This window comes from Cantharellus anzutake (genome assembly GCF_015039405.1).
Source record: "Cantharellus anzutake strain C23 chromosome Unknown EI90scaffold_15, whole genome shotgun sequence".
NCBI classification, from domain to species: Eukaryota; Fungi; Basidiomycota; class Agaricomycetes; order Cantharellales; family Hydnaceae; genus Cantharellus; species Cantharellus anzutake.
In genome coordinates this window covers 1,259,923-1,271,162 of record NW_024066965.1, presented here as the reverse complement: position 1 = coordinate 1,271,162, position 11,240 = coordinate 1,259,923, and positions in this window count along the sequence as shown.

The window sequence follows — 11,240 nt, the reverse complement described above, 5'->3', positions numbered from 1 at the left end:
CATCCGGACCCCCTCTACCCCGGACGCGTCCCTGACATACATGGGGTGAATTCAAAAATGGGTTCAGCATTGTTGTGATTGAGTATGGGTGATGCCGGTTTTAAATTGGGAAGCGGGAATTCGGGTTTATCTGGAATGGGAGTGGAAACGGACCGGTTTCGGTAATTCCATTTAGCAGCGGCACTACCCATGGGCTGATCACTTGAAGAAGAAGTTGTGGGTAAGTCCGAGCTGGAATCACTTGGACATCCATAGGCCAGGTCAAATACTTCCTTCCCACACATTAAAATATCCGATCTAATTCCATCACGTTTCTGGAATCCTTGCTGGGCTTTCTCCAAAAGGAAATCTAGTTCAGAATCCGTTTCCCATTGAACTGAATTCATAGGTGAGTCGGATCCAAAAGTAGTACTTTCTTCGTCGACTTCACTTTCCTCAGGATTTCCCGTTCCTTCATTCTCTTTCATCAGTTCCTTCTCGCATCATGTTAAGTGGATGACTACACACCAAGGAAAAGGGTCTTGGGGATAGCTGGAGTCTGGCTGGCGGTTATGACTGGAACAGTCTTGAAAATGACTTGAGTGTTTGGGAATTGCATATTGATAAGTTTCTTTCAGATGTTCAGGTGTTAGTGTCAGAGTCTGAAATACTGTCAGAGTCGGGATTCTTGTCGGAGTCGAAGTACTGTCAGAGATCTGGGATGCTGTCAGAGACTGGGAATATTGTTGGAGTCTGGCAGACTGTCAGAAGACAGATAGACGATGGATTGGGTTCTGTCAGAGTCGGGGTCGGAGATTGTGGCAGAGGTCTGTTGGAGCGCGCGCGCGGATATGCGGGCGGAAATATGCGGCGCGTCCGGAAGTGCTGTTCAAGGTTAGCAGAGTGGGATCGCGGCCTCAGCGACTCAGGTGGAGCGCTGTGCCCTGAGCTTGACGTTTGGGGGAGATCCCATACTTACGGATTGACACTCACAGCGGACTTCAAACAAGACTTGCGGGCGGAGCGGACCTGTAGGAGGAGCGCGGACTCCGCGAGCACGGACTCAGAGGGGGGGAAGCCCCTTTGCAGAAGAAGAGACTCAGAACAGACAGGGGGGTACTCTAGTTGATTTCAGACTGGGGTCCCCGAAAGTATTTACAAGGTAGATAAATAGGCAAGAGGGAATATAGAAAGGCCGGTCAGTCCGGCGCGGTCCGGCGCGGAGATAAGCGGGGATTGTCAAACTAAATAAGGACAAGAGCCCGGGAACTGGAAACGAGGAACAGATCACTAAACAATAAGTGGCAAGGGTTATTGATGAATAACTGAATGAGATCAATAACCTAGTGCCAATAAAGAGGGGATCAAATGCCAATATTGGCAGGGAAGCAAACAATGAATGGCACTCGGCAAAGAATGGATGACAAGCTGCCAAGTGACAAATGGCCGGAGGAAAAGCGGAGGTCAGCGCGCGGCGCCAATACAAGTCCGCGAATAAGCAGGGTCGGTGCGGTGCCGACACAAGTCCGCAAACAGAGGTTGATCTGCCAGCACTGTCACACAAGGACAGCATGAAGGCCAACAGAGGTATAGAGGTGTTGACCTGACCAGAGGTGTCAAGGGCAACCAGAAGTGGCCAGAAGGTGCAGAGATGGGCAGAGGGTGTGGAGTGGGCAGAGGGTGTGGAATGCACGGAAGCGGGGCATGGCTGTGACCACATAGTGGGAAGTGATGAGTGTGGTTCAGATGGAGACAAGGCAGGCATGACTGAATGCCGGGAGCACCAAGGGCTCAGGAACTGGAGGTAAGGTCGGAATACCGGCAGGGTCTAGGTTCTGATTACTGGCCAAGTCTCATGCAGTAAGGCAGGGGGCCAGACATGGGGTTGGGGCTGGTTAGGATGGGTTTCGGGTCAGCGGATTCGCCTATCGGCATTGGTTCGCCGCTGACGGAGCCCCGGGATTTGTCGGTCATGACAGTTAGACGCTGAAGGCTTGTTGAGCCATGGACCCCTGCTGGTGCCACAGTTTTATAGTTCGATGTCTCTATTCCTCTTGTCTTCATCCTCCTTGGGAACCTATCGTTATGCTCAGGTGGTTACACATTCAATCAGCCTAGTCATTCTCAATCCATTGGCTCAGTGTCAGGGTCTGGCCCTCATTCCGTGACAGGGCCAGGGAGATCCTCCTAGTTGCTGGGGTGTCTAGTCCCAGTCCGAGATCCTCAAACTGACTGAGGGGGCTAGCTCCAGCCTTCACAGGAAATGAGTTGAGAAGAAGGGTAATCTTCTCAACCTCCTGTGAAGCCACTACAAATGGGAGTCAGGAACTATATAGTTTTCGGCTCTTTGCCGACTTTCCATAATTGGCACCCCCCCATGGGAAGATTCTGGGCAAGCTGCTCGTCCAGAATGTTCCCACGGTCGTGGCTGTGATGGTTTCTGGGCGAGTAACTCACCCAGAACGTTCCCACGGGTCTGCATGCATGCATGTCAGGGCACAGCCTAACCGGCTACCCTGACTCCCTATGCTGGAAGGGAGTTGCCATAAGATGATCTAGAAAGATCTGAAAAATGCAAGTAATCTCACTTAGCTCCTGCTTCCTTTCTTCCATCAAAATGTCACCCCCTTCCCACGCCTTGCTTACGATTATCTGAATGAATACTTATCATTTCATGTCATCATTCTATCGGCTATCACTTATCTCATTGTAGCTGCGCTCTAGTGGGTAGCAGTACCTGTGTATATAACTTCTATCTCCGCTGAGGGTGGTGCCTCAGTGTTAACAATGACTAGGATTCTCAGGAACATCTCCATCATCATGAACTGACATGCAGTCCCTGACAATGCAGGATTGTGGAACAGTGAAGGGAAAAATAGGAGAAAATGGGGGAAGGGTACCTGAGGGTGTGTGGGGTCAGGGGCTGTGCCCTGACATCACCCCCCCTCTATACCACTTTGCCTCGAAGTGGCTGTGGTTCTTGGTTGGTGGGGTTCTTTTGTCTTTGCTGGTTTGGGGGCTTCTGGGTGAGTCTGGTGGAATTCCTTTATGAGGTCTGGGGAGTTCTCCAGGTTCTCCCTGGGGAGCCATTCATTTTCCGAATTTGGCCAGCCCAAGAATTTGATGAAGTACCAGAGCCGTCCATATCGGTACCTGGAGTCCATGATTTTCTCCACCTCATTGTTATAGATATAGACTAGAATCTTATGGTCCGTGGTTGCAAGCAGATGGACCCAGGGCCTTCCCCATTTTACTTCTCCATCAAACCCCATGCCAAGCTTTCCCACCGGGTTTTGGTGCTGGCTGGGGGATTTGTTGAGTTTCAAGGGACTTCCCTTGACCATTATGACTTTTATATTAGATAGTTAGAAGTCATATGATGTGTAAGGCAGATGCCGAAAAATGTCTTTCCTTCTCAAATATACAATCTCAGACTATCACCCAGTGATTGTAACTGTCACCTGTTAGAACTGGGCGAGGGTGGACGATTCCAGAGGGGAACCGGAGACTTAGCAAGGAGGGACCTTGGCCTCAGCGACTCAAGCGGAGTGCTGTGCCATTGCTGTTTGTCCATTTGGTCCTTAATTTCATAGGTGGTGAGCAGGAAGTCTCTAGGGGGCATTTCAGGTCGATTTTAGACTAAGGGCCTAAAACAAGTATGTACAAGCACCGGTATATAATAGAGAGGGCGAAAGCACAAGGGAAACAAAGGGGGTCCAAATTGGAATGAAGGGGTCCAAACAGGAACAAAGGGATGACAGAAGCGGAGTGGTACCAAAGGTCATAGGTCAGAACCTGTGGTACATCCAAAAGGAGATAGGGAGGGCAAAGCCCAGAGGGGCAGGAGGATGAGGTGAGGTGGGGATGATGACTAACTGGCTAGAATGGGAAGAAGCAGCAGTCCAAATAAGGATGAGGGGAAAACATGAAAGATACATTACAGACGGTGAAAGTGCCGAGTATGATCTGTGGAGCTTGGGGGTTACGGAGCTTACAGAGCTTAGGGAGGCAGGGTTGGAAGTCTGAGGAATATTGGCAATGGTGTTTACATAGTATGAGGTCACCAATGCAATGGACTTATGCTGAGGTGGAGTCAAAGTCCGAAGTAAGAACTATGATGGAATCTCAGAGTGAAGGTACAAGCGGTGTCCGAGTACAAGGTATGGGACAGCAGCAGAAGGTCGTAACTTACCGGAGGGTTGGTGGGAGAGGGTCAGAGGAAGGAGAGAGGAGAGAGGGACAGGTAGAGGAGTGGAGGAGAGGAAAGGTGTCAGGTCTGAAGGTGAGTATTTGTAAGGTCGGTTGAGGTTCCGACCTTGGTGTTGACTCCTGCTATCCTCAAGCTGTCAGGAATTAGGCAGTATAGAGCTGTAATTTCGACAGGGGAGGAGAAGAGTGAAAACCTGTTTCACCCTTCCCCGCAATTTATATACATTGTTTACATCGAGAAATAAAGAGTAATAAACAATGAATAAAGAAAGCGTGCACAGCACGCATCACCACACATCCATTCCCTACAGTATTGGAGCGGATGGGAGAAGGGTAGGAGGGTGTCAGAAGGGTGGAGGTGTTGTGAGGGGTAAGAGGAGGAGTGAGAGGAGGAGTAGGAGGAGGAGGGTGGCGAGAGGAGTGGTGTTTGGTCCGAGGTGAGTATTGGAGTGGACGAGGATAAGGTAGGAGAAGGATGGAAGGGTGGAGGTGGCATGAGGGGTGAGGGGTGGTGTGGTGTCAGGACCAAAGGTGAATGTCGGAATGGATGGCAGTAGGGTAGGACTCCGGAGGTGGTGAAGATGGGGGTCCAGGAGTTGGATCGGGATCAAGTATGTACAGATATGACAGCGATGGGTGGAGGAATGGATGTGGTTGTTGTAGGCAAACTCAGCAAGTGGCAGCCAGTCGGCCCAGTCGTCCTGTCTGTGGTTGACAAACACCCAGAGGTAGGTTTCTATCTCCTGGTTGACTCTGGTCTGGCCATCGGTTTGTGGGTGGTAGGCTGTTGAGGGGGCAAGTTTGATTCCTAGGAGGGCTGCCAGCTCCCTGGAGAAATGGGAGACAAACACACTGCCTCGGTCACTGAGCACCTCTTCTGGAAGGCTGTGGTGTCTCCAGACATGCTCAAGGAAGAGCCAGGCTATGCCTGCCAAGTCTGCTGTGGTGACTGTAGGGATTGCGTGGATGCGCTTGGAGAGCCAGTCCACCACCACCAGGATTGCATTGTACCCCTTGGTGTCTGGGAGCTCACCAATCGTGTCTACTGATATCACTTGCCACCTGCAGGATGGGACTTTGTTTGGGATGAGCTTCCTGACTTTTCAAGATGGGAACATCTTCACCTGGTTACAGGCGTCATATCCTGAGACATACTGGGCTATGTATCGAGGCATCTTGGGCCACCAGTAGTTGCAGGAGACAAGCTCTAGGGTCTTCCAGCGCCCTGGGTGTCCTGTTGTTGCTGAGTCATGGTGGAGTCGGACCAGGTCATGGCAGAGTTTTGGGTCCCTTGGGACGTACACCCATCCTTGGTAGAGGATCAACTCTCCCTCCTTTCCCCACTCATCTGAGTGTAGGGTCCCCTTCTCTAGCTCTCTCAGTGCCTTCACCACCCCCTCATCGTGGTCCCTCCCTCTGTGTATTCTGTCAAGGATATCTGCTTCCTCTCCCTCCACCATGACCCCTTCTGTAGCTCTTACCTTGAACCAGTCCGGGTGCAGGAGGGTCTTGTCCATATTGTCCTCCTTTCCCTTCGGGTGGTCCAGGCAGCGGGACAGTGCATCCGGCTTCCCCATGAGCCTTCCTGGTCTATGGACCAACAAGAAGTGGAAGCGGGAGAGGTAGAGGGACCACTAGGCCTGGCATCGGTTCAACCTCTGGGCTGAGCAGAAGTAGGAGAGGTTCCTATGGTCAGTGAATATGCCGAAGGTCTCTGGGGTGCCTTCGAGGAAGTGGCACCACTCCTCCAGGGCCCGGACTATGGCCAACATCTCCTTGTTGTAAATCTCGTAGTTTCTCTCTGTGTCTGAGAAGCCTTTGGACATGAAGGCCACTGGGTGGAACTCTCCATCCTCTTGGAGCTGAGAGAGTACTGCTCCTGTGGCAAAGTTTGAGGCATCACATTCTAACCTGAAGCGGCCAGAGTCGGAGGGGAAGGTGAGGACTGGTGCTGAGGTGACAGCTTCCTTCAATCCATCGAATGCCCTTTGTTCCTCCTTCCCCCAGGTCCACTGCTTTGACTTCCTGGTGAGTGCATGGGGAGGTCAGGCTTTCTCAGAGAAGTCCCAGATGAACTGGCAATAGAAGTTTACGAACCCAAGGAAGGATTGGACTTCCTTGACCTTGGTGGGTGCTGGCCAGTCAGTCACTCCTTGCACCTTCACTGGGTCCATGGCAACATGGTTCTCTGAGATGACTAGCCCTAGATAGTTGATCTTCTGCTGTTCAAACTTGCACTTTTCTGGTTTGAGGAATAGCCTCTGGTTCCTCAGGGTGGTAAGGACTTCCCAGATGACCTTCCGGTGCTCTTCCAGGGTAGACATGAACATTAGGATGTCATCCATGTAGCAGATGACAACCCCTCGGTCTATGAAGTCCCAGAGAATGTCATTCATCATTATTTGGAAGGTGGTGGGGGAGTTGCACAGTCCAAAGAACATTACCATCGGCTCAAACAATCCCCGGTTAGTGGCAAAGGCAGCTTTCCACTCATCCCCTTCTTTGATGCAGACATTGTTGAATCTCCATCTCAGATCAAGGGCTGAGAACCACTTGGCCATGTGGAGTCAGGTGAGGATGTCGGAGATGGGGTAGGAGTTCTTGATCGTAATTTCATTCAGTTTCTGGTAGTCCTGGACCAACCTCAGGGAGCCATCCTTTTTTTTCACAAAGAACACCAGAGCCCCCATAGGGGACTTAGATGGGCGGATCCATCCATTGGCCAGATTTTCCCTAAGGAAGTCATCAAGTTCTCTCTGCTCTGTAGGTGACAACAGGAATGTCTTCCCTCATGGTAGCTTGGCCTCAGGGACAAGGTCAATGGCATGGTCCCAGGGCTTCCGAAGGGGTAGTTCGTCAAAGGCCTCCTTTGAGAACATGTTGTCATGGCCATGCATTCCGGCCCGTTCCCGGCCCGTCCCGATGCCGCCCGAGCCCGTTACCGCTATGCGAGCATGAGCGCGAGCCCTGACCTCAGCCCTATCCTCCATGAGGACTCCCTGCTCACTCCCCCACTTGCCCCTAGGCTCCCCTACACCTGGCCGACTCCCCCACAGCCACACCAACCTTCCCACCCTGAGTCCGCCTCCGGCACCGTGCCCAGCGCGACTCCCCTACCCCGCCCACTTGGCCCCTACAGGGCCGCTATCATCCCCGCACCCGACTCCGGCCCAACTCCGAGTCCAGCGCCACTACGATACCATCACCGCTATCGCGGCCCTACGCTCTTTCCTTTTATTTATCTGTTATTGTTTGTTTTGACCCTCGGTCATTGCCGGCCGCTATGCAGCCAACCCCGCTCCTTCTTCTTGTTTGCTTCCGGACCCTTCGGCCTCCGGCCCGGGTCCGCTTCCATTCATTTCTTCTTCCTATATATATCCTGTATGATACTTTATTGTACCTTAGCTCTAATATCGATGTGACCATGACCCCTAAGTCCTGACCCCAACAAGGCAACCCCAGTGAGTCCGAAATGAGGGCCAAGAGACAACTAGGGGGCACAGCACTCCTTTAGAGTTGCTGAGGCCAAATGCCCTACCCTCGGGCCTTGCTCGCGGCATCACGGCCATCGCGGCCTATAGCGGCCCGCATAGGCGACCTTCGGTGCCGACCCTGGACCAGTGTCTAACACATGTCCTTGAAGTCTTGGCAGTGTTGCAGCACCATCTCTTCGAAGGGTTGTTCCCCCAAGGTGGCATCCTGAGCCTCCTGTGCTAGCCACTGCAATGGGGTGGTAGTCGCTCTCAGGTTGTGCCCCCATCTGGGGGGGATTACTGCAGCATACACCCCATCCCTGGGTTCCAGTGTGAGGTCCGGGTCCTTTAGGGTTGCCAGCGGTGGCCTGAGGCCTCGGCAGGCAGGTGGGCATCGGGACATGGTGACTCTCTGCCGGGCCCAGTCCACTTCTGGGTTGTGGCACAGTGTCACGACCTGGCAATTCCCATGGTCAGGTGACCACTCCCCACACCTTCTCCCTCCTCCACTTTGACCCCATCAACTCCACTGCCTGCCTGATGCTGAAAGAGGGCTCACAGCTCTCTATGCTGACTAAGCTCATGGGGCCAAACTCTCCAAAACTCCTACTTCTTGACTAGACTTCGCTATACTCGATCCTTAACTCCGTGGTGAGTTCTCCAGGATTCCACAAGGTCCGGGCTCAGCATCCACTACTCACTCATTGTGAGCTAGATCACTGCCCTTATTCCTACTGTTGGAATTCCACACACTCACATCCTCTCTAGCGCATCCTAGTGCCTTAGAGAAAATGGGGGAGGGGAGAACTTCCTTTCAAAAATCCGGTATGTACAGGATTATAAGAAATAATCATTTTTAGAAATAATAGATGGGGAATATTGGTACCATATGGCACCTGGATACCTTATTAGGCGAAATAATAGAAAAGGGTAACAGTATTAATAAAAGAATATCAATCAATAACTGAAATGATGCAAAAATATAAAAATATATGAAAATAAGCGATATCTCAACGGATTTATGGAATTAAGAGCCAAAATTAGAAATGAAGCCGGAGATAACTCTCACACAGCCGATAAACATTTTTACCAATTTATTAGACGCCGTGGGAATGAGTGAGGCTGGAATTCTGGGTTGCTGCTTGAGATTCCCATGCCCGCACATGCCCGTGCCTAACTTGCCCAACATAGAACTCTGCCAAATCTCCACTGATTGGGACGTTATTGGTATCGTCGGAATCGTATGAATTAGGAATATTTTTAGGTACCAAATTCGTATCGAGTTGTTATGTGAATGGAAGTGGTTTCTGAATGTTGGAAGCAGGTATCTGAGCCGGTTCTGTGTGTGGGCGATTATCCCACCTACAATGCCGCCTGGACAAGCCCATCATCCCTCCCCATCACTGCTACCTGTTCCATGGCCCGTCACAGGCCTATGAGTCATTCCTTATTACGCTTGTTTTTGTTACAAAAATGGGGCCAGAAGCGCCCATTTTCGTCCATTCTGGCACAGGAATAGGGAAGGGGGTTGGACATAAGGGTTTACAGGTTGTTTCACAGATGGTTTAACATGTTGTTGAACAGGTAGTGTGGCAGCGGGTTTTTGTTGATTATTGATTGGTTAAACTTAATTATTATACAAATCATGTGATACAGAACCCATAAGAGTCTAAAATGGGAAATTCCCATTTCCATAACAGTTTTCTTGACAGCCATGCACAGCCATCCTTCTCCCATGCTCTTTGTTTGTTTTTGTTCCTTCTTAAGGCCACCTGCAATCTCCATGGGATCTGGTGACTTATTCCTATTCATTCCATTACACTTAAATACCGATTGTACACTACCTCGTACTTTAGTTCGAAAATCAACTAGGGTTACTCCCCTGTGCTCCCTGTCTGACCCAGTCGCACCCTCTGTCCTCTGAAATATCGGGGCTGCATCAAGTACAAGGCACAACACTCATGGATGAGTCATTGAAGCTGAAACCCCACTTCACCACAATTGTCACCCCCACCCTTAACGGGCTGTTATGCCGGAGTAGCGGACCTTAACGGTCGCCGATGGTGAATCACAGTAACGTTTTTCCCCACCCTGACATGCAGGAGCCACGAATGACCTGACTGACTGATGGCCTAGGTTGGTTACTGCAAATTGGGCCCACTCTGTGTGCTGACCGAAGCTAAGGAGTGCTTCCACCTCTTCCATGATGGACCCATTCTCATTCAGGGTGCCATCCACATTGTGGACTGGGACCAGCTGGGGGAGGGGGATGGTCTCCAGGTTGTGTTTTCAAACAAAGTCACGACTTATAAACATCCCTGTAGCTCCCGAGTCTAGTAGGGCAGAGGTGGTAACTGAGGCCAGGGACGTGGTGGCAGTCAGCTTCACCTGGAGGTTAAGGGATCAGGGGGGTGCTTGGACAGTACATAGATCACAGGTGGGGGGACGGCCACTTCAGCTACTGCATCTGGGGAGCTGTTCCTCATGGGGTTAGTGGGTGTGGCTTTTCTTTTCTTAGCAATCACTCGGTGTAGTTTAGGTCGTGCAGTAGTCTTGGGATTACCATGATATCTACATGCAGGTACAGTGATGCTGGGGGGTGGCCGGGGCACATCCTTCACCGGTCACCTTCTCAGTTAGTCCCTCCCCCACTTCCTCCACTTTTGCCTGATCCGGTCCTTGAGGGTGGTCCCTTAGCAAGTCTGCAATTGCCCAGAGGTCTTCCAGGGCTAGGCAGGCTCACTGGGGTCTCGGTCTTGGGCAGTGTTGGGCCACATGCCCTGGTTGGTTGCAGTTGAAGCAGAGACCTGCTCATCTCTGCTCCTCCTGGGGAGGGCACATGCAGTCCAGGTCCATAGGCTGGGGGCCTGGCTTTGGGGCCGGGGTCAGGATGGTGGCTGGGGTGGCAGGGTGCACAGGTGCTGGAGCAGGTTGGGAGAGGAAGGGGGATGGCTTGGTGGCCAGGAGGCGAGGTTGGGTGGCTTGGAATTGCTGCCATTGGTTGTCAAGAACTGAGGCCTCGCACTTCCACTCAGCCCAAGTTGTGGGCATAGGCCAGAGGCAGTAGATGCTCTTGCGGAGCCGGGGGTGGAGGGCATGCTCGAAGCAGTCCACCAGGGCAACATCTCCCATCTGTGAAATAGGGCCATACAGCTCAAACTGCTGGATCAGCTTGTCCACTGGTTCATTCCCCTGTCAGAGCGAGACAAGTTTCTGGTGGGTGGTGGCTTGGTGGTTGGGATCGGCAAACATAGAGTCTAGCTCTGCAGCAAAGTCGTCGAAGGTAGTGGCTGGGGCCCCTGGGGCCAGGAGGGTATTGATTCATTGAGTGGCCCATGGCCCGGCCATGCCTCCTTTCATGTAGGAGAGGACAAATAGGACTTGGCTACATTCATCCGGGAACTCCATGTGCCACATGCTCATGTAGAACCCGCACTCGGCCTTGAAACAGTCTAGGTCATCTTGGGACCCGGAGAATGGGGTGGGGGCAGCCACTTTGGGTGGTTTTGGGACTGGGGCATGATGGAGGGGTGGAGGGACTATGGCTGTGGGTTGCCCTTGAGTGGTCAGCTGGACCTG